The sequence below is a fragment of the Ischnura elegans genome, chromosome 6, assembly GCF_921293095.1.
Source record: "Ischnura elegans chromosome 6, ioIscEleg1.1, whole genome shotgun sequence".
NCBI classification, from domain to species: Eukaryota; Metazoa; Arthropoda; class Insecta; order Odonata; family Coenagrionidae; genus Ischnura; species Ischnura elegans.
In genome coordinates this window covers 71,912,903-71,940,614 of record NC_060251.1, presented here as the reverse complement: position 1 = coordinate 71,940,614, position 27,712 = coordinate 71,912,903, and the positions used below count along the sequence as shown (strand labels likewise).

At 33.7% G+C, this 27,712-nt stretch overlaps 1 protein-coding gene across 1 annotated transcript in view; it reads left to right on the top strand.

Annotated features, from left to right (window-relative positions):
• Positions 1-27,712, top strand: part of LOC124160998 (neuroligin-2-like) — a 484,800-nt gene that overhangs the window by 84,177 nt on the left and 372,911 nt on the right. The window lies entirely within an intron of this gene.

Sequence of the window (27,712 nt, the reverse complement as noted above, 5' to 3'; positions counted from 1 at the left end):
TTAAAGCATTCCGGGACTAGCCACGATGATAACTTACTGGAGTCACCCGCAATGCACAAATTTTACGAAAAATCCACAGAGAAAAAAATCATTCGCCTTCATTATAAAAAATCATTAGCCATTCGGATCCACCGATATGAATCCGGGGATTGGGGGACCCGGGTTCGAATCCCGGTCAAAGTGAATGATTTTATTCTCTGTGGATATTTTGCACACGTATTCAACATAGTTAAATTGGCCAATCTCTCGCGGTGAAAACCTGAAAGATGGTGAGATTAAAGAACCTAGAATGCCATGGAAGATGACGAGACTACATTATTTTCCCGAAATAATTTTTATGATTTTTTCTTGCGCTTTTTTCAATTTTCTCTGCACGTAGTCAAATAGAAAAATAAATACACATTGTACAGACCAGATCCTCAAAGAATTTTCATGTGGCTATTGTCAGCAAGGACTATGTACTGTTTCATAAACAGCATATAGTCATTGTTGTGTACAATTCATTGTTTATGGTGTCCTTGTGGTTAGGACGCTTGGCTGCTAATACCGATGCTTCTTGCTACACTGTAATGCAGGGAACGACAACATTCCATCTACGGGCCGCATATGCAGTCTACGCGGTATGTTTACAAATCAATAAGGCGACGTGGGTCTCAAATATTGAAGTCCCTATATAGCTAGGATTTGATTCACTGATTGGGTGATTGACACAAATTAGTAGCCCAAACTGTGATAGGTGTGGATATTTGGCTTATTGGACGTAAAAGTAAAAAAATATTCATCGGGAGGAAAAATCTGAAATCTTAAAAAATTCGATTAGTTTTCGAGATATATCGACTTGAATTAACATGGGAGTCTTATGGGACTAAAACGTTTTACGTTTTTTTCGGTATTTGCAAATACGTCAGGAACATGAAAATCCCTTGACATAAACAAGATTTTTTGGTTGATTTTTTGGTGTGGTTGTCATTACGAAAAATTGATATTTAGTATTTTTTATGATTTTTTGAAAGTGCCCCATGCTTTTCTTATGGCACTACGTAAAGAATTTTTTTGACCAACTTGCAATCATCGCAGGACAAATTCCTTGAAACGCAAGATACTAGATTTTTTGGTTGATTTTTTGGCTATCTCGGAATTTTCATATGTCGAAACAATTCCGAGGAATAAACGATTTCGACTTTCCATTGTAGAGGTGGTCGAATTTTCAATCTTGGATTTCGGCGTTGAGACATGTGCCATGTGAAAATTTGGAATCTTCTAGAAAAACCGTTAAGGGTTCTTCGAACCCTACGTTTTAGCTTACTTTCTCCGTATCCCTCTTGGGTTATTCATAATTAAATTCCGAAAAATGTCCTGCAAGCGAAAAATCATTGTCGCCATTTTTTTGTGGAGCATACAATCTTGAATATCTTAGCAACCATTTCAGCTAGATGAATGAAATTTTCAGGGTAATAGCATCATTAAAATAGTCAACATTTGCAATGATTGTAATTTCGCTCGATCGATTCACGTGCGAGTTATATCGATACCAATCTCCTTGGATACGCTTCAATCGCTAATAACTTTTTTGTTAACCAAATTTTGAACATGAAAGTATTACACAATACAACTGATAATGTCATTCATCCGACAAAAGTTAAAGCAAGCGGATCGATTGATTAGACTCGAAGTTATGATCGATACAAGGTTGTATTTGATTTATCCATTTTTTGGGCTTATTTACATAGTTACGGAGATAAAAATTTTAACAATATGTAAGGAAAAGAATGAATTATGCGCACACAAAAATAATTTAGATGAATTATGTTTCCTAATGAAAATACATCCATTTGAATTTATATCTTTTTGTATTAGGCCCCCGTAAGAAATACACGCATCCCGTCCAATTACGTCACCAATATAAGAACATAGGCTTAATTTTGAAAGCGGGGATATTAGAGAAGGCAGGGATAAGGGAGTGACCATAGAAGGGATATCAATAGGATTGCGGATTTTACAGTACAGATGTCAGCAGTGTCTAATGTACGATTCGATTAGTATAGCAAATACGCAAATTGGCATAACTTGATAAGTATATACGTTGGACCAATGAAACTTGGTAAACAGGTACATCTTGGTATTCCTCACGATACTCTATGGTAGTATGTTTTGTATTCAGTCTCACGTTCGATATATATCGAATCTACTTTTTCTTAAAATATGTCGAATTGCTATAACATATAGGATTTTACATCTAGGGACATAGTTGACCAGGAATTTTAAAGAAGTTACCCATACACTGGATGTTAAACCAATAGCATTGCGGATTTTACAGTACAGATGTCAGTATGATCGAAAAATCGATTCAATTATTATAGCAAATACACAAATTGGTATAACTTGAAAAGTATACACGGTGGACCAATGAAATTTGGCAAATATGCACATCTTGGTATTCTTCACAATGCCCAACAGAAATATGTTTTGTATGTTGTCTAACGTGCTATATATATATATAATATGCTTTTTCTTCAAATATATCGAACTGCTATAACAAATAGGATATTACATCCAAGGGCATAGTTGACCAGGTTTTATATAGTAGATACCCATTGACAGAAAGTTAAACCAATAGCATTGCGGATTTTACAGTACAGATGTCAGTAGGATCGAAAAATCGATTCGATTATTATAGCAAATACGTAAATTGGCATAACTTCAATACTATATCCGCTGGACCAATGACATTTCGTGAATGGGTAAATCCTGGTATTCCTCACAATGCCCAATGGAAATATGTTTTGTATGTAGTCTCACGTTCGATATATATCGAATATACTTTTTCTTAAAAGATATCGAATTGCTATAACCTATAGGATTTTACATCTAGGGACATAGTTGACCAGGAATTTTAAAGAAGTTACCCATACACTGGATTTTAAACCAATAGCATTGCGGATTTTACGGTACAGATGTCAGTATGATCGAAAAATCGATTCAATTATTATAGCAAATACACAAATTAGTATAACTTGAAAAGTATAAACGTTGGACCAATGAAATTTGGCGATTGGTCACATCTTGGTATTCCTTACGATGCCCAACAGAAATATGTTTTGTATGCAGTCTAACGTGCGATACATATCGAATATGCTTTTTCTTCAAATATATCGAACTGCTATAACAAATACGATTTTGCATCCAAGGGCATAGTTGACCAGGTATTATATAGTAGATACCCATAGACTTTAAGTTAAACCAATAGCATTTCGGATTTTACAGTACAGATGTCAGTATGATCGAAAAATTGATTCGATTATTATAGCAAATACGTAAATTGGCATAACTTCAATACTATGTCCGCTGGACCAATCAAATTTCGTGAATGGATATATCCTGGTATTCCTCACAATGCCCAATGGAAATATTTTTTGTATATAGTCTCACGTTCGATATATATCGAATCTACTTTTTCCTAAAAGATATCGAATTGCTATAACATATAGGATTTTACATCCAAGGACATAGTTGACCAGGAATCATATAGAAAATATCCGTAGACTGGAAGTTAAACCAATAGCATTGCGGATTTTACAGTACAGATGTCAGTATAATCGAAAGATCGATACGATAATTATAGCAAATACGCAAATTGGCATAACTTGATTGCTATATAGGTTGGACCAAAGAAATTTTGGGAATGGGTATATCATGGAATTTCTCACAATGCCCAATAGATATATGTTTTGTATATGGTCTCACACGCGATATATATCGAATCTTCATTTTCCAAATTATATCGATTTGCCTTAACATTTAGGATTTTACATCCACAGGCATTGTTGACCAGGAATTATAGAGTAGATGACTATTAACTGGAATTATAATATACAGCATTGCGGATTTTACAGTGCAGATGCAGTTTAATCGAAAGATCGAATCGATTATTCTAGCAACTACGCATAACTTGAGTAGTTTATGCGTTGGACCAATGAAATTTGGTGAATGGGTACAACTTGGTATTCCTCACAATGCCCAATGGAAACATTTTTTGTGTATAGTTTCTCATTCGACATATATCGAATCTGCTTTTTCTTAAAATATATGGAATTGTTATAACACATAGGAATTTACATCTACGGGCAAAATTGACTAGGAATTATATGGTAAATGGCCATATACCGGAATTAAAATCAAAAGCATTGCGGATTTTATATTACAGATGCAGTATAGTCGAAATATCAATTCAATTATTATAGAAAATACGCAAATTGGCATAACTTGATTCGTATATCCGTTGGACCAATGAAATTTGGTGAATGTGCACATCCTGGTATTCTTCAAAAACCCCAATGGAAATATGTTTTGCATGTTTTGTTTCATTAGATATGTATCGATTCAGCGTTTTCTTAAAATATGTCGAATTGCTATAACATGCAGGATTTTACATCCGCGGGCGTATTTGACCATGAATTATAGGGTAGATGACCAAACGGGAAGATAAATCAATAGGATTACGACATTTTAACTTCACGTGTTAGTATACTTGATAATTCGATGATTACGGTAGCAAATATGCAATTTTTCGTATCTGTCTAACTATTGATGTTAAACCGAAGAAATTTTATGAATATGTTTATTATAGCATTGTTCATGCTGCACCAATTAAATATATTTGCTTTCCAAGCTCCCATTCGACACATATCGAATCTACGTTTTTGTAAAATATATCGAACTGCTATTACTTACCGAATCTAACATCAACGGGGACAGTTGAAAATTCTTCGGTTCTTTCTCCAATTCAAGTTTCATAACCGTATTAATATATTTATTGTAATCAATGCGTTTTGTTGTTATAAACCTTCCTTAGATCCAAAGATTGACACCATTGAGAGACATACATCGTCAGAGAAATCCGAACATTACTTCATTATTCGAGACATAATTATTGGGATAATCATTTCATTAGTCTCTGTTCGTTTATTTTCTAAAAATGCTGTTTTTAATTTCATTAGGTTTGCTGTATGCAAACATTATAAATCAAAAATAGGTGAGTAAATCAAGAGGTGATGCAATCCTAGGGTAATGGCTGAAATACGATAAATCGCTTAAGTTCATCTACCATACACTATATTTTTTTTATATTGCGTAAATCATTCATAATAAAACGGTTCCCCGAAGCATTGATCACCGTGGTTACTATGATGGTCTTAAGTACCTATTGTTGACAGTGAATGAGCGTATTGCCCGCATATTTCACTCATTTAAACGATATTTGGGGTGTTTCTTTCGCTTTTTGAACCACTTATGGTCACATGACTCGGAAACATGTGACACAACTATGTTCCCCCCCCCCTATTTACCCGCTTGATGAATTCAAGCGCCCAATCGACTCGTTAGTTAGCATATATAAAGTGGGAAACTAATTGATTGATTGTGTGATTGACACAAATTAGTAGCCCAAACTGTGATATTTGTGGGTATATGGAATATTGGACGTGAAAGTAAAAAAATATTCATCGGGAGGAAAAATCTGAAAAGTTGAAAAAGTCGATTAGTTTTCGAGATATATCGACTTGAATTAACATGGGAGCCTTATGGGACTACAACTTTTTCGCTTTAATTTTGTACTTTTAAACGTCCGAGGAACATGATATTCAATGGACATGGACTAGATTTTTTGGTCGATTTTTTGGTGTGGTTGCCATAGCGACGAATTGATATTTAGTATTTTTTATTACTGTTTGAACGCTCTCAATGCTTTTCTTATGGGAAAACTTTAGGAATTTTTTTGACCAACTTGCAATAATCGTACGAAAAATTCCTTTGCCAAAAAGGTAGAGAATTCTTTGGTTAATTTTTTGGCTATCTTGGAATTTTCGTCCGTCGAAACAATTCCGAGGAATAAACGATTTCGATTTAACATTGTCGTGATGGGCGAATTTTCAAACTCGGATTTCAGCCTTGAGACATGTGCCATATGAAAATTTGGAATCTCCAAGAAAAACCGTTAGAGGGTTCTCCGAACCCTCACGTTTGAGCTTACTTTCGCCGTATCCCTCTTGGTTAATTCATAATTAAATTCCGAAAAATGTCCTGCAAGCGAAAAATCATTGTCGCCATTTTTTGGTGGAACATACAATCTTGAATATCTTAGCAACCGTTTAAGCTAGACGAATGAAATTTTTAGGGTAATACTTTTATCAAAATGGTCAACTTTTGCAATGATGACCATTTCGCTCGATCGATTCATGTGCGAGTTATATCGATACCAATCTCCTTGGTTACGCTTAAATCGCTAATAACTTTTTTCTAAATCAAGTTATGAATATAAAAGTCGTATATAATACTATTGTTAATGTTTGCTTTCCAACAAAAGTTAAATCAAGGAGATCGAGCGATTAGTGTCGAAGTTATGATCGATAAAAGGGTGCATTCAATTGAGCCATTTTTCAGACCTATTTACATAGTTACGGGGATAAAAATCATAACAAAATGTAAGGGAAGGAATAAGTTATGCGTACACATTAATTATTTAGATAAGTATTGTTTCCTAACGAAGATATATCAATATGAATTAATATCTTTTTGTATTAGGTCCCCGTAAGAAATACACGCATCGCCCTATATACGTCACCAATATAAGAACATAGGCGAAATTTTGAAAGCGGGGATAGTAGAGAAGAGAGGGATAAGGGAATGGCCATCGAATGGAGGGGTTAAAAATAGGATGCGAATTTTTCAATACAGGTGGCAGTATAGTCGAATGTACGATTCGATTTTTAAAGCAAATACGCAAATTGGCATTAAATGATAAGTGTATACGTTGGACCAATGAAATTCAGTGAATTGGTACATCATGGTATTCCTCACAATGCGCAATGGAAACATGTTTTGTATATAGTCTCACGCTCGATATATATCGAATCTACTTTTTCTTAAAATATATCGAATTGCTATAGCATATAGGATTTTACATCTAAGGACATAGTAGACAAGGAAATACATAGTAGATACCCATATCCCAGAAATTAAACCAAAAACGTTGCGAATTTCAAAGTACAGATGTCAGTATGATCGAAAAGTCGATTCGATTATTATAGCAAATACGTTAATTGGCATAACTTCAATTGTGTTTCCGTTGGACCAATGAAATTTGGTGAATGGGTACATCTTTGTATTCCTCACAATGCCCAATGGAAATTTGTTTTGTATGTAGTCTCACGCTCGATATATATCGAATATAATTTTTATTAAAATATATCGAATTGCTATAACACATAGGATTTTACATCCAAGGACATAGTTGACCAGGAATTATATAGTAGATACCCATAGACTGTAAGTTAAACCAAAAGCAATGCGGATTTTAAAGTACAGATGTCAGTATGATCGAAGAATCGATTCGATTATTCTAGCAAATACGTTAATTGGCATAATTTCAATAGTGTTTCCGTTTGACCAATGAAATTTGGTGAATGGGTACATCTTTTTATTCCTCACAATGTCCAATGAAAATATGTTTTGCATGTAGTCTCACATTCGATATATATCGAATCTGCTTTTTCACAATTTATATCGAATAGCTATTACATATAGGATTTTACACCCACGGGCATTCTTGACCAGGATTTATATAGTAGATGACCATACACTGGATATAAAAAAAATGTCATTGCGGATTTTACATTACAGATGTCAGTATAATCGAAAGATCGAATCGATTATTGTAGCAAATACGCAAATTGGCATAACTGGATTAGTATATACGTTGGACCAATGAAAATTGGTGAATGGGTACATCTTGGTATTCCTCACATTGCCCAAAGGAAATATGTTTTGCATGTAGTCTCACATTCGATACATATCGAATCTGCTTTTTCACAAATTATATCGAATAGCTATAACATTTAGGATTTTACACCCACGGGCATTGTTGACTAGCAATTATATAGAAGATGACCATGGCGTGGAAATAAAATCAATATCGTTGCGGATTTTACAGTGCAGATGTCAGTAAAATCGAAAGATCGATTCGATAGTTATAGCAAATGCTGAAATTAGCATATTTTGATTAGTATATACGTTGCACCAATGAAATTTTGTGAATGGGTACATCTTGGGATTCCTCACAATGCCCAATTGAAATATTGTTTGTGTTTAGTCTCACGTTCGATATATATCGAATCTACTTTTTCTTAAAATATGTCAAATTGCTATAACATATAGGATTTTACATCCAAGGACATAGTTGACCAGGAAATATAGAGAAGATTTCTATTAACTGGAATTAAAATCTACGGCATTGCGGATATTACAGTGCAGATAGCAGTTTTATCGAAAGATCGATTCGATAATTGTAGCAAATACGCGAATTGGCATAACATGATTAGTATTTACGTTGGACCAATGAAATTTGGTGAATGGGTACATCTTGGTCTTCCTCACAATGCCCAATGGAAATATGCTTTGCGTGTAGTCTCACGATCTATATATATTGAATATGCTTTTTCTTAAAATATATCGAATCGTTATTACATACAGGATTTTCTATCCACGTACATAGTTGACCAGAAATTTTAGGTTTGATGATCGAAGACTGGAACAGGATTGCGAATTTTCAATACACGTGTCAGTATACTTGATAATTCGATACGGTAATGATAGCAAATATACCCAAGCTATTTTTTTCAAATTGGAATATCTTGAGAATAACTATTTTTTAGTACCAAAGAAATTTGGGGAATCGTTACAATTTAGTATTTTACACACTGCATTATGGACATATGTTTTGCGAGTGGTACATCTTTATATATTTATCTAAGGAATCTGCGTTTCATTTTCAAGTTTCGCTTATCACAACGCTTTTGGACTTTAAGAGTTGAAAAATAACCACAAAATCATCACTGTCTTGAAATTTTAAAAACCTTATTCCAATTATGTCTCAGTGCTAAACTTAGCCTATTCAAATAATGAACTATCCGTCAAATGAAATCATATTGAAAATAACAAATAATTTTGAAAGTAAACAATTAAGTTCCTTGCCCTTTCAAAAACCGGCCGGGAAATTTTTGAATATTTTTAACACTTATGGACACAATGCTCGACAACACGTGACACAACAATGTTCCCACCCTCTTAATTACCCGCTTGAAGAATTCAAGCACCCAATCGACTCGTTAACGTCCCTATAATAGCTGCAAACTAATTCACTGATTGTGTGATTGATACAAATTAGTAGCCAAACTGGTGATGGGTGTGGGTATATGGAATATTGGACGTAAAAGAAAAAAATATTCATCGGGAGGAAAAATCTGAAAACTTGAAAAAGTCGATTAGTTTTCGAGATAATTCGACTTGAATTAACATGGGAGCCTTATGGGACTACAACTTTATCGCTTTTATTTTGTACTTTTAAACGCCCGAGGAACATGATATTCAATGGACATGGACAAGATTTTTTGGTCGATTTTTTGGTGTGGTTGCCATAGCAACGAATTAATATTTAGTATTTTTTATTACTGTTTGTATGCTCTCAATGCTTTTCTTATGGGAAAATTTTGGGATTTTTTTTGACCAACTTGCAATAATCGTAGGAAAATTTCCTTTGCCAAAAAGTTAGATAATTCTTTGGTTAATTTTTTGGCTATCTTAAAATTTTCGTACGTCGAAACAATTCCGAGGAATAAACGATTTCGATTTAACATTGTCGTGATGGGCGAATTTTGAAACTCGGATTTCAGCCTTGAGACATGTGCCATATGAAAATTTGGAATCTCCAAGAAAAACCGTTAGAGGGTTCTCCGAACCCTCACGTTTGAGCTTACTTTCGCCATAACCCTCTTGGTTAATTCATAATTAAATTCCGAAAAATGTCCTGCACGCGAAAAATCATTGTCGCCATTTTTTTGTGGAGCATGCAATCTTGAATATCTTAGCAACCGTTTAAGCTGGAGAAATGAAATTTTCAGAGTAATACTTTTATCACAATGGTCAACTTTTGCAATGATGACCATTTCGCTCGATCGATTCATGTGCGAGTTATATCGATACCAATCTCCTTGGTTACGCTTAAATCGCTAATAACTTTTTTCTAAATCAAGGCATGAATGTGAAAGTCATATATAATACTACTGTTAATGTCTTTTCTTCGACAAAAGTTAAATCAAGCGAATCGAGCGATTACAGTCGAAGTTATGATCGATAAAAGGTTGCATTCGATTGAGCCATTTTTCAGACCTATTTACATAGTTACGGGGATAAAAATTATGGCAATATGTAAAGGAAGGAATGAGTTATGCGTACACATAAATTATTTAGATGAGTATTGTTTCCTAACGAAGATATATCAATATGAATTAATATCTTTTTGTATTAGGTCCCCGTAAGAAATACACGCATCGCCCTATATACGTCACCAATATAAGAACATAGGCGAAATTTTGAAAGCGGGGATAGTAGAGAAGAGAGGGATAAGGGAATGGCCATCGAATGGAGGGGTTAAAAATAGGATGCGAATTTTTCAATACAGGTGGCAGTATAGTCGAATGTACGATTCGATTTTTAAAGCAAATACGCAAATTGGCATTAAATGATAAGTGTATACGTTGGACCAATGAAATTCAGTGAATTGGTACATCATGGTATTCCTCACAATGCGCAATGGAAACATGTTTTGTATATAGTCTCACGCTCGATATATATCGAATCTACTTTTTCTTAAAATATATCGAATTGCTATAGCATATAGGATTTTACATCTAAGGACATAGTAGACAAGGAAATACATAGTAGATACCCATATCCCAGAAATTAAACCAAAAACGTTGCGAATTTCAAAGTACAGATGTCAGTATGATCGAAAAGTCGATTCGATTATTATAGCAAATACGTTAATTGGCATAACTTCAATTGTGTTTCCGTTGGACCAATGAAATTTGGTGAATGGGTACATCTTTGTATTCCTCACAATGCCCAATGGAAATTTGTTTTGTATGTAGTCTCACGCTCGATATATATCGAATATAATTTTTATTAAAATATATCGAATTGCTATAACACATAGGATTTTACATCCAAGGACATAGTTGACCAGGAATTATATAGTAGATACCCATAGACTGTAAGTTAAACCAAAAGCAATGCGGATTTTAAAGTACAGATGTCAGTATGATCGAAGAATCGATTCGATTATTCTAGCAAATACGTTAATTGGCATAATTTCAATAGTGTTTCCGTTTGACCAATGAAATTTGGTGAATGGGTACATCTTTTTATTCCTCACAATGTCCAATGAAAATATGTTTTGCATGTAGTCTCACATTCGATATATATCGAATCTGCTTTTTCACAATTTATATCGAATAGCTATTACATATAGGATTTTACACCCACGGGCATTCTTGACCAGGATTTATATAGTAGATGACCATACACTGGATATAAAAAAAATGTCATTGCGGATTTTACATTACAGATGTCAGTATAATCGAAAGATCGAATCGATTATTGTAGCAAATACGCAAATTGGCATAACTGGATTAGTATATACGTTGGACCAATGAAAATTGGTGAATGGGTACATCTTGGTATTCCTCACATTGCCCAAAGGAAATATGTTTTGCATGTAGTCTCACATTCGATACATATCGAATCTGCTTTTTCACAAATTATATCGAATAGCTATAACATTTAGGATTTTACACCCACGGGCATTGTTGACTAGCAATTATATAGAAGATGACCATGGCGTGGAAATAAAATCAATATCGTTGCGGATTTTACAGTGCAGATGTCAGTAAAATCGAAAGATCGATTCGATAGTTATAGCAAATGCTGAAATTAGCATATTTTGATTAGTATATACGTTGCACCAATGAAATTTTGTGAATGGGTACATCTTGGGATTCCTCACAATGCCCAATTGAAATATTGTTTGTGTTTAGTCTCACGTTCGATATATATCGAATCTACTTTTTCTTAAAATATGTCAAATTGCTATAACATATAGGATTTTACATCCAAGGACATAGTTGACCAGGAAATATAGAGAAGATTTCTATTAACTGGAATTAAAATCTACGGCATTGCGGATATTACAGTGCAGATAGCAGTTTTATCGAAAGATCGATTCGATAATTGTAGCAAATACGCGAATTGGCATAACATGATTAGTATTTACGTTGGACCAATGAAATTTGGTGAATGGGTACATCTTGGTCTTCCTCACAATGCCCAATGGAAATATGCTTTGCGTGTAGTCTCACGATCTATATATATTGAATATGCTTTTTCTTAAAATATATCGAATCGTTATTACATACAGGATTTTCTATCCACGTACATAGTTGACCAGAAATTTTAGGTTTGATGATCGAAGACTGGAACAGGATTGCGAATTTTCAATACACGTGTCAGTATACTTGATAATTCGATACGGTAATGATAGCAAATATACCCAAGCTATTTTTTTCAAATTGGAATATCTTGAGAATAACTATTTTTTAGTACCAAAGAAATTTGGGGAATCGTTACAATTTAGTATTTTACACACTGCATTATGGACATATGTTTTGCGAGTGGTACATCTTTATATATTTATCTAAGGAATCTGCGTTTCATTTTCAAGTTTCGCTTATCACAACGCTTTTGGACTTTAAGAGTTGAAAAATAACCACAAAATCATCACTGTCTTGAAATTTTAAAAACCTTATTCCAATTATGTCTCAGTGCTAAACTTAGCCTATTCAAATAATGAACTATCCGTCAAATGAAATCATATTGAAAATAACAAATAATTTTGAAAGTAAACAATTAAGTTCCTTGCCCTTTCAAAAACCGGCCGGGAAATTTTTGAATATTTTTAACACTTATGGACACAATGCTCGACAACACGTGACACAACAATGTTCCCACCCTCTTAATTACCCGCTTGAAGAATTCAAGCACCCAATCGACTCGTTAACGTCCCTATAATAGCTGCAAACTAATTCACTGATTGTGTGATTGATACAAATTAGTAGCCAAACTGGTGATGGGTGTGGGTATATGGAATATTGGACGTAAAAGAAAAAAATATTCATCGGGAGGAAAAATCTGAAAACTTGAAAAAGTCGATTAGTTTTCGAGATAATTCGACTTGAATTAACATGGGAGCCTTATGGGACTACAACTTTATCGCTTTTATTTTGTACTTTTAAACGCCCGAGGAACATGATATTCAATGGACATGGACAAGATTTTTTGGTCGATTTTTTGGTGTGGTTGCCATAGCAACGAATTAATATTTAGTATTTTTTATTACTGTTTGTATGCTCTCAATGCTTTTCTTATGGGAAAATTTTGGGATTTTTTTTGACCAACTTGCAATAATCGTAGGAAAATTTCCTTTGCCAAAAAGTTAGATAATTCTTTGGTTAATTTTTTGGCTATCTTAAAATTTTCGTACGTCGAAACAATTCCGAGGAATAAACGATTTCGATTTAACATTGTCGTGATGGGCGAATTTTGAAACTCGGATTTCAGCCTTGAGACATGTGCCATATGAAAATTTGGAATCTCCAAGAAAAACCGTTAGAGGGTTCTCCGAACCCTCACGTTTGAGCTTACTTTCGCCATAACCCTCTTGGTTAATTCATAATTAAATTCCGAAAAATGTCCTGCACGCGAAAAATCATTGTCGCCATTTTTTTGTGGAGCATGCAATCTTGAATATCTTAGCAACCGTTTAAGCTGGAGAAATGAAATTTTCAGAGTAATACTTTTATCACAATGGTCAACTTTTGCAATGATGACCATTTCGCTCGATCGATTCATGTGCGAGTTATATCGATACCAATCTCCTTGGTTACGCTTAAATCGCTAATAACTTTTTTCTAAATCAAGGCATGAATGTGAAAGTCATATATAATACTACTGTTAATGTCTTTTCTTCGACAAAAGTTAAATCAAGCGAATCGAGCGATTACAGTCGAAGTTATGATCGATAAAAGGTTGCATTCGATTGAGCCATTTTTCAGACCTATTTACATAGTTACGGGGATAAAAATTATGGCAATATGTAAAGGAAGGAATGAGTTATGCGTACACATAAATTATTTAGATGAGTATTGTTTCCTAACGAAGATATATCAATATGAATTTATATCTTTTTGTATTAGGTCCCCGTAAGAAATACACGCATCGCCCTATATACGTCACCAATATAAGAACATAGGCGAAATTTTGAAAGCGGGGATAGTAGAGAAGAGAGGGATAAGGGAATGGCCATCGAATGGAGGGGTTAAAAATAGGATGCGAATTTTTCAATACAGGTGGCAGTATAGTCGAATGTACGATTCGATTTTTAAAGCAAATACGCAAATTGGCATTAAATGATAAGTGTATACGTTGGACCAATGAAATTCAGTGAATTGGTACATCATGGTATTCCTCACAATGCGCAATGGAAACATGTTTTGTATATAGTCTCACGCTCGATATATATCGAATCTACTTTTTCTTAAAATATATCGAATTGCTATAGCATATAGGATTTTACATCTAAGGACATAGTAGACAAGGAAATACATAGTAGATACCCATATCCCAGAAATTAAACCAAAAACGTTGCGAATTTCAAAGTACAGATGTCAGTATGATCGAAAAATCGATTCGATTATTATAGCAAATACGTTAATTGGCATAACTTCAATTGTGTTTCCGTTGGACCAATGAAATTTGGTGAATGGGTACATCTTTGTATTCCTCACAATGCCCAATGGAAATATGTTTTGTATGTAGTCTCACGCTCGATATATATCGAATATAATTTTATTAAAATATATCGAATTGCTATAACACATAGGATTTTACATCCAAGGACATATTTGACCAGGAATTATATAGTAGATACCCATAGACTGTAAGTTAAACCAAAAGCAATGCGGATTTTAAGGTACAGATGTCAGTATGATCGAAGAATCGATTCGATTATTCTAGCAAATACGTTAATTGGCATAACTTCAATAGTGTTTCCGTTTGACCAATGAAATATGTTGAATGGGTACATCTTGGTATTCCTCACATTGCCCAATGGAAATATGTTTTGCATGTAGTCTCACATTCGATATATATCGAATCTGCTTTTTCACAATTTATATCGAATAGCTATAACATATAGGATTTTACACCCACGGGCATTGTTGACCAGGAATTATATAGTAGATGACCATAGACTGGATATAAAAAAAAATGTCATTGCGGATTTTACATTACAGATGTCAGTTTAATCGAAAGATCGAATCGATTATTGTAGCAAATACGCAAATTGGCATAACTGGATTAGTATATACGTTGGACCAATGAAAATTGGTGAATGGGTACATCTTGGTATTCCTCACATTGCCCAATGGAAATATGTTTTGCATGTAGTCTCACATTCGATACATATCGAATCTGCTTTTTCACCATTTATATCGAATAGCTATAACATATAGGATTTTACACCCATGGGCATTCTTGACCAGGAATTATATAGTAGATGACCATAGACTGGATATTAAAAAAATTTCATTGCGGATTTTACATTACAGATGTCAGTATAATCGAAAGATCGAATCGATTATTGTAGCAAATACGCTAATTGGCATAACTGGATTAGTATATACGTTGGATCAATGAAAATTGGTGAATGGGTACATCTTGGTATTCCTCACATTGCCCAATGGAAATATGTTTTGCATGTAGTCTCACATTCGATACATATCGAATCTGCTTTTTCATAAATTATATCGAATAGCTATAACATTTAGGATCTAACACCCACGGGCATTGTTGACCAGCAATTATATAGAAGATGACCATAGCGTGGAAATAAAATCAATATCGTTGCGGATTTTACAGTGCAGATGTCAGTATAATCGAAAGATCGATTCGATAGTTATAGCAAATGCTGAAATTAGCATATTTTGATTAGTATATACGTTGCACCACTGACATTTTGTGAATGGGTACATCTTGGGATTCCTCACAATGCCCAATTGAAATATTGCTTGCGTTTAGTCTCACGTTCGATATATATCGAATCTACTTTTTCTTAAAATATGTCGAATTGCTATAACATATAGGATTTTACATGCAGGACATAGTTGACCAGGAAATATAGAGAAGATTTCTATTAACTGGAATTAAAATCTACAGCATTGCGGATATTACAGTGCAGGTAGCAGTTTTTATCGAAAGATCGATTCGATAATTGTAGCAAATACGCGAATTGGCATAACATGATTAGTATTTACGTTGGACCAATGAAATTTGGTGAATGGGTACATCTTGGTCTTCCTCACAATGCCCAATGGAAATATGCTTTGCGTGTAGTCTCACGATCTATATATATTGAATATGCTTTTTCTTAAAATATATCGAATCGTTATTAAATACAGGATTTTCTATCCACGTACATAGTTGACCAGGAATTTTAGGGTTGATGATCGGAGACTGGAACAGGATTGCGAATTTTCAATACACGTGTCAGTGTACTTGATACTTCGATACGATAATTATAGCAAATATGCCAAAGCTATTTTTTTTTAAATTGGAATATCTTGAAAATAACTATTTTTTAGTACCAAAGAAATTTGGGGAATCGTTACAATTTAGTATTTTACACACTGCATTATGGACATATGTTTTGCGAGTGGTACATCTTTATATATTTATCTAAGGAATCTGCGTTTCATTTTCAAGTTTCGCTTATCACAACGCTTTTGGACTTTAAGAGTTGAAAAATAACCACAAAATCATCACTGTCTTGAAATTTTAAAAACTTTATTCCAATTATGTCTCAGTGCTAAACTTAGCCTATTCAAATAATGAACTATCCGTCAAATGAAATCACATTGAAAATAACAAATAATTTTGAAAGTAAACAATTAAGTTCCTTACCCTTTCAAAAACCGGCAGGGAAATTTTTGAATATTTTTAACACTTATGGACACAATGCTCGACAACACGTGACACAACAATGTTCCCACCCTCCTAATTACCCGCTTGAAGAATTCAAGCACCCAATCGACTCGTTAACGTTAACGTCCCTATAATAGCTGCAAACTAATTCACTGATTGTGTGATTGATACAAATTAGTAGCCAAACTGGTGATGGGTGTGGGTATATGGAATATTGGACGTAAAAGTAAAAAAAAATTCATCGGGAGGAAAACTCTGAAAACTTGAAAAAGTCGATAACTTTTCGAGATATATCGACTTGAATTAACATGGGAGCCTTATGGGACTAAAACTTTTTCACTTTTTTTATGTATTTATAAATATGTGAGGAACATGAGATTCCCTTGACATAAACTAGATTTTTTGGTTGATTTTTTGGTGTGGTTGTCAATGCGATGAATCAATATTTAGTATTTTTTATGATTTTTTGAAAGTGCCCCATGCTTTTCTTATGGCACTACGTAAAGAATTTTTTTGACCAACTTGCAATCATCGCAGGACAAATTCCTTGAAACGCAAGATACTAGATTTTTTGGTTGATTTTATGGCTATCTCTGAATTTTCATATGTCGAAAAAATTCCGAGGAATAAACGATTTCGACTTCCCATTGTAGAGGTGGTCGAATTTTCAATCTTGGATTTCGGCGTTGAGACATGTGCCATATGAAAATTTGGAATCTCCAAGAAAAACCGTTAGAGGATTCTCCGAACCCTCACGTTTGAGCTCACTTTCTCCGTATCCCTCTTGGTTAATTAATAATTAAATTCCGAAAAATGTCCTGCAAGCGAAAAATCATTGTCGCCATTTTTTTGTGGAGCATGCAATCTTGAATATCTTAGCAACCGATTAAGCTAGAGGAATGTAATTTTCAGAGTAATAATATTATTAAAATGGTCAACTTTTGCAATGATGACCATTCCGCTCGATCGATTCATGTGCGAGTTATATCGATACGAATCTCCTTGGATACGCTTTAATCGCTAATAACTTTTTTATTAATCAAGTTTTGAACATGAATGTCATACAAAATACGACTGAAAATGTCATTCATCCGACAAAAGTTAAATCAGGCGAATCGATTGATTAGACTCGAAGTTATGATCGATACAAGGTTGTATTCGATTGAGCCATTTTTTGGGCTTATTTACATAGTTACGGAAATAAAATTTTTAAAAATATGTAAGGAAAAACATGAATTATGCGCACACATAAATTATTTAGATGAATTATGTTTCCAAATGAAGATACATCGATTTGAATTTATATCTTTTTGTATTAGGCCCCCGTAAGAAATACAAGCATCCCGTCCAATTACGTCACCAATATAAGAACATAGGCTAAATTTTGAAAGCGGGGATATTAGAGAAGGCAGGGATAAGGGAGTGACCATAGAAGGGATATCAATAGGATTGCGGATTTTACAGTACAGAAGTCAGCAGTGTCTAAAGTACGATTCGATTAGTATAGCAAATACGCAAATTGGCATAACTTGATAAGTGTGTACGTTGGACCAATGAAACTTGGTAAACAGGTACATCTTGGTATTCCTCACGATACTCTATGGTAGTATGTTTTGTATTCAGTCTCACGTTCGATATATATCGAATCTACTTTTTCTTAAAATATATCGAATTGCTATAACATGTAGGCTTTAACATTCAAGGACATAGTTTACTAGGGATTAAATAGTAGATACCCATAGACTGGATTTAAAACCAATAGCATTGCGGATTTTACAGTACAGATGTCAGTATGATCGAAAAATCGATTCGATTATTATAGCAAATACGTAAATGGGCATAACTTCCATAGATTTACCGTTGGATCAATGAAATTTGGTGATTGGGTACATATTGGTATTCCTCACTATGCCCAATGAAAATTTGTTTTGTACGTAGTCTCACATTCGATATATATCGAATCTACTTTTTCTTAAAATGTATCGAATTGCTATAACATGTAGGATTTTACATCCAAGGACATAGTTTACTAGGGATTAAATAGTAGATACCCATTGACTGGATTTAAAACCAATAGCCTTGCGGATTTTACAGTACAGATGTCAGTATGATCGAAAAATCGATTCGATTATTATAGCAAATACGTAAATGGGCATAACTTCAATAGATTTACCGTTGGACCAATGAAATTTGGTGATTGGGTACATATTGGTAATCCTCACGATGCTCATTGAAAATTTGTTTTGTACGTAGTCTCACATTCGATATATATCGAATCTACTTTTTCTTAAAATGTATCGAATTGCTATAACATGTAGGATTTTACATCCAAGGACATAGTTTACTAGGGATTGAATAGTAGATACCCATTGACTGGATTTTAAACCAATAGCCTTGCGGATTTTACAGTACAGATGTAAGTATGATCGAAAAATCGATTCGATTATTATAGCAAATACGTAAATGGGTATAACTTCAATAGATTTACCGTTGGATCAATGAAATTTGGTGAATGGGTACATATTGGTATTCCTCACGATGCCCAATGAAAATTTGTTTTGTACGTAGTCTCACATTCGATATATATCGAATCTGCTTTTTCATAAAATGTATCGACTTGCTATAACATGTAGGATTTTACATCCAAGGACATAGTTTACTAGGGATTAAATAGTAGATACCCATAGACTGGATTTAAAACCAATAGCATTGCGGATTTTACAGTACAGATGTCAGTATGATCGAAAAATCGATTCGATTATTATAGCAAATACGTAAATGGGCATAACTTCAATAGATTTACCGTTGGATCAATGAAATTTGGTGATTTGGTACATATTGGTATTCCTCAAGATGCCCAATGAAAATTTATTTTGTAAGTTATCTCACATTCGATATATATCGAATCTACTTTTTCTTAAAATATATCGAATTACTATAACATGTAGGATTTTACATCCTAGGACATAGTTAACTAAGGATTAAATAGTAGATACCCATAGACTGGATTTTAAACCTATAGGATTTCAGACTTTACCGTACAGATGTAAGTATGATCGAAAATCGATTCGATTATTATAGCAAATACGTAAATGGGCATAACTTCAATATATTTACCGTTGGATCAATGAAATTTGGTGAATGGGAACATATTGGTATTCCTCACAATGCCCAATGAAAATTTGTTTTGTACGTAGTCTCACATTCGATATATATCGAATCTACTTTTTCTTAAAGTATATCGAATTGCTAATACATGTAGGATTTTACATCCACAGGCATAGTTGACCAGGTATTAAATAGTAGATACCCATAGACTGAAAATTAAACCAATGGGATTGCGGACTTTACCGTACAGATGTCAGTATGATCGAAAAATCGATTCGATTATTATAGCATATACACAAATTGGTATAACTTGAAAAGTATACCCGTTGGACCAATGAAATTTGGCGAATGTGCACATCTTGGTAATCCTCACACTGCACAACAGAAATATGCTTTGTATGTTGTCTATCGTGCGATATATATCGAATATGCTTTTTCTTCAAATATATCGAACCGCTATAACATATAGGATTTTACATCCAAGGGCATAGTTGGCCAGGTATTGTATAGTAGATACACAGACTGAAAATTAAACCAATAGCATTGCGGATTTTACAGTACAGATGGCAGTGTAATCGCAAGATCGATTCGATTATTCTATCAAATACGCAAATTTGCAAAACTTGATTAGTTTATACGTTGGACCAATGAAATTTGGCAAATGGGTACATCTTGGTATTCCTCACAATGCCCAAATGAAACATATTTTGTGTATAGTCTCACGTTCGGTATTTATCGAATCTACTTTTTCTTAAAATATATCGTATTGCTATAACATATAGGATTTTACATCCAAGGACATAGTTGACCAATATAATTATGTGGAAGATAGCCATAGACTGTAAGTTAAATCAATAGCATTGCGGATTCAACAATACAAATGCCAGTATAATCGAAGAATGGATTCGATTATTATAACAAATACATAACATTGGCACAAGTTGAATAGTGTATCCGTTGGACCAATTAAATTTGGTGCTTGGTACATCTTGGTATTCCTCACAATTCCCAAAGGTAATATGTTTTGCATGTAGTCTCACGATTGATGCATATCGAATATGCTTTTTCTTAAAATATATCGAATCGTTATAACATAGGATTTTGCATGCACGCACATAGTCGACCAGGAATTTTAGTGTTGATGATCAAAGATTGGAAGGTAAATCAATCGGATTGCGTATTTGCGTAATGCACGTGTCAGTATACTTGATAATTCGATACGATTATGATAGCAAATATGCCAAATCTTTTTTGCAAATTGGAATATCTTGAGAATATTTATTTTTTAAGACCAAAGAAATTAGAGGAATCGTTACAATTCAGTATTTTACAAACTGCATTATTGAAATTCGTTTTGTAAGTCGTTTTTAAAGAATCTGCGTTGTATTTTCAAGAGTGGCTTATCACAACGCTTATGAACTTTAACAGTTGAAAAATAACCACATAATCAACACTCTCTTGAAATTTTTAAAACCTTATTCCGATTATGTGTCAATGGTTAACTAAATGGATCAAAGAATCAATTATCCGACAAATAAAATCACATTGAAAATAACAAATATTTCTAACAGTTTAAAATTTAGTTCCTTACCCTTTCAAAAAACGGCGGGGAAATTTTTGAATATTAAACCACTTATGGGCACATGACACGAAAATATGTGACACAACTATGTTTCCACCCCCCTAATTACCCGCTTGATGAATTCAAGCGCCCAATCGACTCGTTAAGCTAATATATAATGGCAAATCGATATGCCACTGACTGACTCATCAATATTCGCAGCCCAAACTGTGATAGGTGTGGGTATTTGGCTTATTGGACGCAAAAGTAAAAAAAAATTCATCGGGAGAAAAAATCTGAAAACTTGAAAAAGTCGATTGGTTTTCGAGATATATCGACTTGAATTAACATGGGAGCCTTATGGGACTAAAACTTTTTCACTTTTATTTCGTACTTTTAAACGTCTGAGGAACATGATATTCAATGGACATAAAGTAAATTTTTTGGTCGATTTTTTGGTATGGTTGTCATTGCGACGAATTAATATTTAGTATTTTTTATTATTTTTTGAACGTTTTCTATGCTTTTCTTATGGAAAAAGTTTAGGAATTTTTTTGACCAACTTGCAATAATCGTACGACATTTTCCTTGACTTATTTGGTAGATAATTCTTTGGTTGATTTTTTGGCTATCTTGGATTTTTCATATGTCGAAACAATTCCGAGGAATAAACGATTTCGATTTTACATTGTCGTGAAGGGCGAATTTTCAAACTCGGATTTCAGCCTTGAGACATGTGCCATATGAAAATTTGGACTCTTCTGGAAAAACCGTTAGAGGGTACTTCGTACCCTCACGTTTGAGCTCACTTTCTCCGTATCCCTCTTGGTTAATTCATAATTAAATTCCGAAAAATATCCTGCACGTGAAAAATCATTGTCGCCATTATTTTGTGGAGCATACAATCTTGAATATCATAGCAACCGTTCCAGCTACATGTATGAAATTTTTAGGGTAATACTTTTATCAAAATGGTCAACTTTTGCAATGATGACCATTTCGCTCGATCGATTCATGTGCGAGTTATATCGATACCAATCTCCTTGGTTACGCTTAAATCGCTAATAACTTTTTTCTAAATCAAGGCATGAATGTAAAAGTCATATATAATACTACTGTTAATGTCTTTTCTTCGACAAAAGTTAAATCAAGCGAATCGAGCGATTACAGTCGAAGTTATGATCGATAAAAGGTTGCATTCGATTGAGCCATTTTTCAGACCTATTTACATAGTAACGGGGATAAAAATTATGAAAATATGTAAGGGAAGAAATGAATTATGCGTACACATAAATTATTTAGATGAGTATTGTTTCCTAACGAAGATATATCAATATGAATTTATATCTTTTTGTATTAGGTCCCCGTAAGAAATACACGCCTCGCCCTATATACGTCACCAATATAAGAACATAGGCGAAATTTTGAAAGCGGGGATAGTAGAGAAGAGAGGGATAAGGGTATGGCCATCGAATGGAGGGGTTATCAATAGGATGCGAATTTTTCAATACAGGTGGCAGTATAGTCGAATGTACGATACGATTTTTATAGTAAATACGGAAATTGACATAAAATGATAAGTGTATACGTTGGACCAATGAAATTTAGTGAATTGGTACATCATGGTATTCCACACAATGCGCAATGGAAACATGTTTTGTATATAGTCTCTTGCTCGATATATATCGAATCTACTTTTTCTTAAAATATATCGAATTGCTATAGCATATAGGATTTTACATCTAAGGACATAGTAGACAAGGAAATACATAGTAGATACCCATATCCCAGAAATTAAACCAAAAACATTGCGAATTTCAAAGTACAGATGTCAGTATGATCGAAAAATCGATTCGATTATTATAGCAAATACGTTAATTGGCATAACTTCAATTGTGTTTCCGTTGGACCAATGAAATTTGGTGAATGGGTACATCTTTGTATTCCTCACAATGCCCAATGGAAATATGTTTTGTATGTAGTCTCACGCTCGATATATATCGAATATAATTTTATTAAAATATATCGAATTGCTATAACACATAGGATTTTACATCCAAGGACATATTTGACCAGGAATTATATAGTAGATACCCATAGACTGTAAGTTAAACCAAAAGCAATGCGGATTTTAAGGTACAGATGTCAGTATGATCGAAGAATCGATTCGATTATTCTAGCAAATACGTTAATTGGCATAACTTCAATAGTGTTTCCGTTTGACCAATGAAATATGTTGAATGGGTACATCTTGGTATTCCTCACATTGCCCAATGGAAATATGTTTTGCATGTAGTCTCACATTCGATATATATCGAATCTGCTTTTTCACAATTTATATCGAATAGCTATAACATATAGGATTTTACACCCACGGGCATTCTTGACCAGGAATTATATAGTAGATGACCATAGACTGGATATAAAAAAAATGTCATTGCGGATTTTACATTACAGATGTCAGTATAATCGAAAGATCGAATCGATTATTGTAGCAAATACGCAAATTGGCATAACTGGATTAGTATATACGTTGGACCAATGAAAATTGGTGAATGGGTACATCTTGGTATTCCTCACATTGCCCAATGGAAATATGTTTTGCATGTAGTCTCACATTCGATATATATCGAATCTGCTTTTTCACAATTTATATCGAATAGCTATAACATATAGGATTTTACACCCACGGGCATTCTTGACCAGGAATTATATAGTAGATGACCATAGACTGGATATAAAAAAAAATGTCATTGCGGATTTTACATTACAGATGTCAGTATAATCGAAAGATCGAATCGATTATTGTAGCAAATACGCAAATTGGCATAACTGGATTAGTATTTACGTTGGACCAATGAAAATTGGTGAATGGGTACATCTTGGTATTCCTCACATTGCCCAATGGATATATGTTTTGCATGTAGTCTCACATTCGATACATATCGAATCTGCTTTTTCACAAATTATATCGAATAGCTATAACATTTAGGATTTTACACCCACGGGCATTGTTGACCAGCAATTATATAGAAGATGACCATGGCGTGGAAATAAAATCAATATCGTTGCGGATTTTACAGTGCAGATGTCAGTATAATCGAAAGATCGATTCGATAGTTATAGCAAATGCTGAAATTAGCATATTTTGATTAGTATATACGTTGCACCAATGAAATTTTGTGAATGGGTACATCTTGGGATTCCTCACAATGCCCAATTGAAATATTGTTTGTGTTTAGTCTCACGTTCGATATATATCGAATCTACTTTTTCTTAAAATATGTCGAATTGCTATAACATATAGGATTTTACATCCAAGGACATAGTTGACCAGGAAATATAGAGAAGATTTCTATTAACTGGAATTAAAATCTACGGCATTGCGGAAATTACAGTGCAGATAGTAGTTTTATCGAAAGATCGATTCGATAATTGTAGCAAATACGCGAATTGGCATAACATGATTAGTATTTACGTTGGACCAATGAAAATTGGTGAATGGGTAAATCTTGGTCTTCCTCACAATGCCCAATGGAAATATGCTTTGCGTGTAGTCTCACGATCTATATATATTGAATATGCTTTTTCTTAAAATATATCGAATCGTTATTACATACAGGATTTTCTATCCACGTACATAGTTGACCAGGAATTTTAGGGTTGATGATCAAAGACTGGAACAGGATTGCGAATTTTCAATACACGTGTCAGTATACTTGATAATTCGATACGATAATGATAGCAAATATACCAAAGCTATTTTTTTCAAATTGGAATATCTTGACAATAACTATTTTTTAGTAGCAAAGAAATTTGGGGAATCGTTACAATTTAGTATTATACACACTGCATTATGGACATATGTTTTGCGAGTGGTACATCTTTATATATTTATCTAAGGAATCTGCGTTTCATTTTCAAGTTTCGCTTATCACAACGCTTTTGGACTTTAAGAGTTGAAAAATAACCACAAAATCATCACTGTCTTGAAATTTTAAAAACTTTATTCCAATTATGTCTCAGTGCTAAACTTAGCCTATTCAAATAATGAAGTATCCGTCAAATGAAATCATATTGAAAATAACAAATAATTTTAAAAGTAAACAATTAAGTTCCTTACCCTTTCAAAAACCGGCAGGGAAATTTTTGAATATTTTTAACACTTATGGACACAATGCTCGACAACACGTGACACAACAATGTTCCCCCCCCCCTATTTACCCGCTTGATGAATTCAAGCGCCCAATCGACTCGTTATTATTATATTTCTGGTTACTTTTTTAGCTTCGTCTTGCGCTCTTTCCTATTTTACTCAACACGAAGTCAAATTGGGAAATAAAATTCACTTTGTACAGTCCTAATCCTTGGAGAATTTTCATATGGCTGTACTCACCAACTGTACTCACCATAAGTGGTGGCCTCAAGGTTAGAGCACTTTGGTGCTAGTCCATAGGTCCCAAGTTCAAATTTCAGCTCATCTTTGACTAAGCCGCAGCCGAATGCTTTTCTCGCATTGAGGTTGGTGAGCCATTTATTTTCTATAATCCACCTCAGACTTCAATTTTTCGTAAATATGGATATTTTGAGACACATGAAAACGACTCGGGTGTCTTATGTAGGCTGTGGATTGTTTACTTCAAGTTTAATAATTGCAGTTTTGACAGATCTCGTATGTGGAATTGAAAACTTTTTTGAAACTGGAAAAAAATATTAATTTAACTTCTACTCGGGCACAGAGGTTTCCTCTTGTGTTGATTTGTGACGAAAACAATGTTAAATTTCAGTACAAAAACATTTCATATTTCATTGCTGCATAGTGCCTACGTTCGATATTGATCCGTGCGTAAATATCAGTGAAGTGTCATGCGTGGCCTTTTTTCATTTTCAGGTGAATGTTCTGCTCTTGTCGTTTGATTTCAACAGTATTGTTTTAAATGATATTGAACGTAGTATTTCCCAGAAATTTTGAGCTAATTGTCTCTCTATAGTTCAAAGAGAAAATTTCTTGGAACGTAACTCGGAATAGAGTTATTTTTCAGTTAGCCTCTATTGCGATGGAAAAGTTATCTCCGTTTATCATTCAATTTCAAACGTAATTTGGCAAAACACAGTGCCAAAGGACTTCATTGAGAGGCTTATTTGGGAAAACTCTACTGTTGGTTATTCTCGTCGTAGCATAATCATGATACGCATATATAAAATATATTAGTACATATAAATTGTTTTTTGATTTGGGATTTTGATGATAATTTTGCCCATATTTGATCGAGGCTTGTTGGAATACTGCTGCCCTAAATAAAAGGACTTGTCATTGAATGGTGAGTATGTAGTTGAACTATTCATTCTTTGACATGACTTTCAGATGAAATTTATCTCCGATATATTAAAATTTTATCTCTGTAGATTTTCCTTGTCTCTTCATCAATTGTCGTCACTTTGTAATTTTCGTAACTCTATCTCGTAAAGGAATTAATATAATGCAAAGACTATAACGAGCAGATTTTTATGCGTTGTATTTAATTTATTCTCATAAAAAGTTCTAAAAGCTGTTTTGATCTTGAAAAAAATGTGATTATAGAACACTGAGATGATACTCTATGCCATTTGCCTAGTATTTATGCTCCTAGCTTGATCACTGAATATCGGCTTCGTAGGTTGCTGATGTTACCTAAAGCCCTTTTTATCGACAAAGGAGAAATTAATTACAATGTTTTATAATAAAACTACTCAACTTTATTCGCTACTCTTACAATTTATTAGGGATCATCTAGCTATTTTTCTTTGCTGTATATTTCACGTTGCATCGTTCAACTCTCTCTTGTGGAATGATTTTACTTACCATTCCATTCACTTTATTGAGTATTATATTATACTCATCGATTTCTAGTGAAACATTATTCCATGATCTTGTATGCCATTCATATTATATGTATTAATGGCTAAGTGCTAACAAAACGTTTCTAAAAAATAGCAACTTTTCAGGAGAGCAAAAAAAACGATTAATTTTTTGACTGTGTATAATTTATATTGAAATTAAAAACCAAAAATACATAAAACTGAAAAAGAACCATACATTTGCAAAAAAATAGTTTTTCACTTGAATTTTATTTTTAT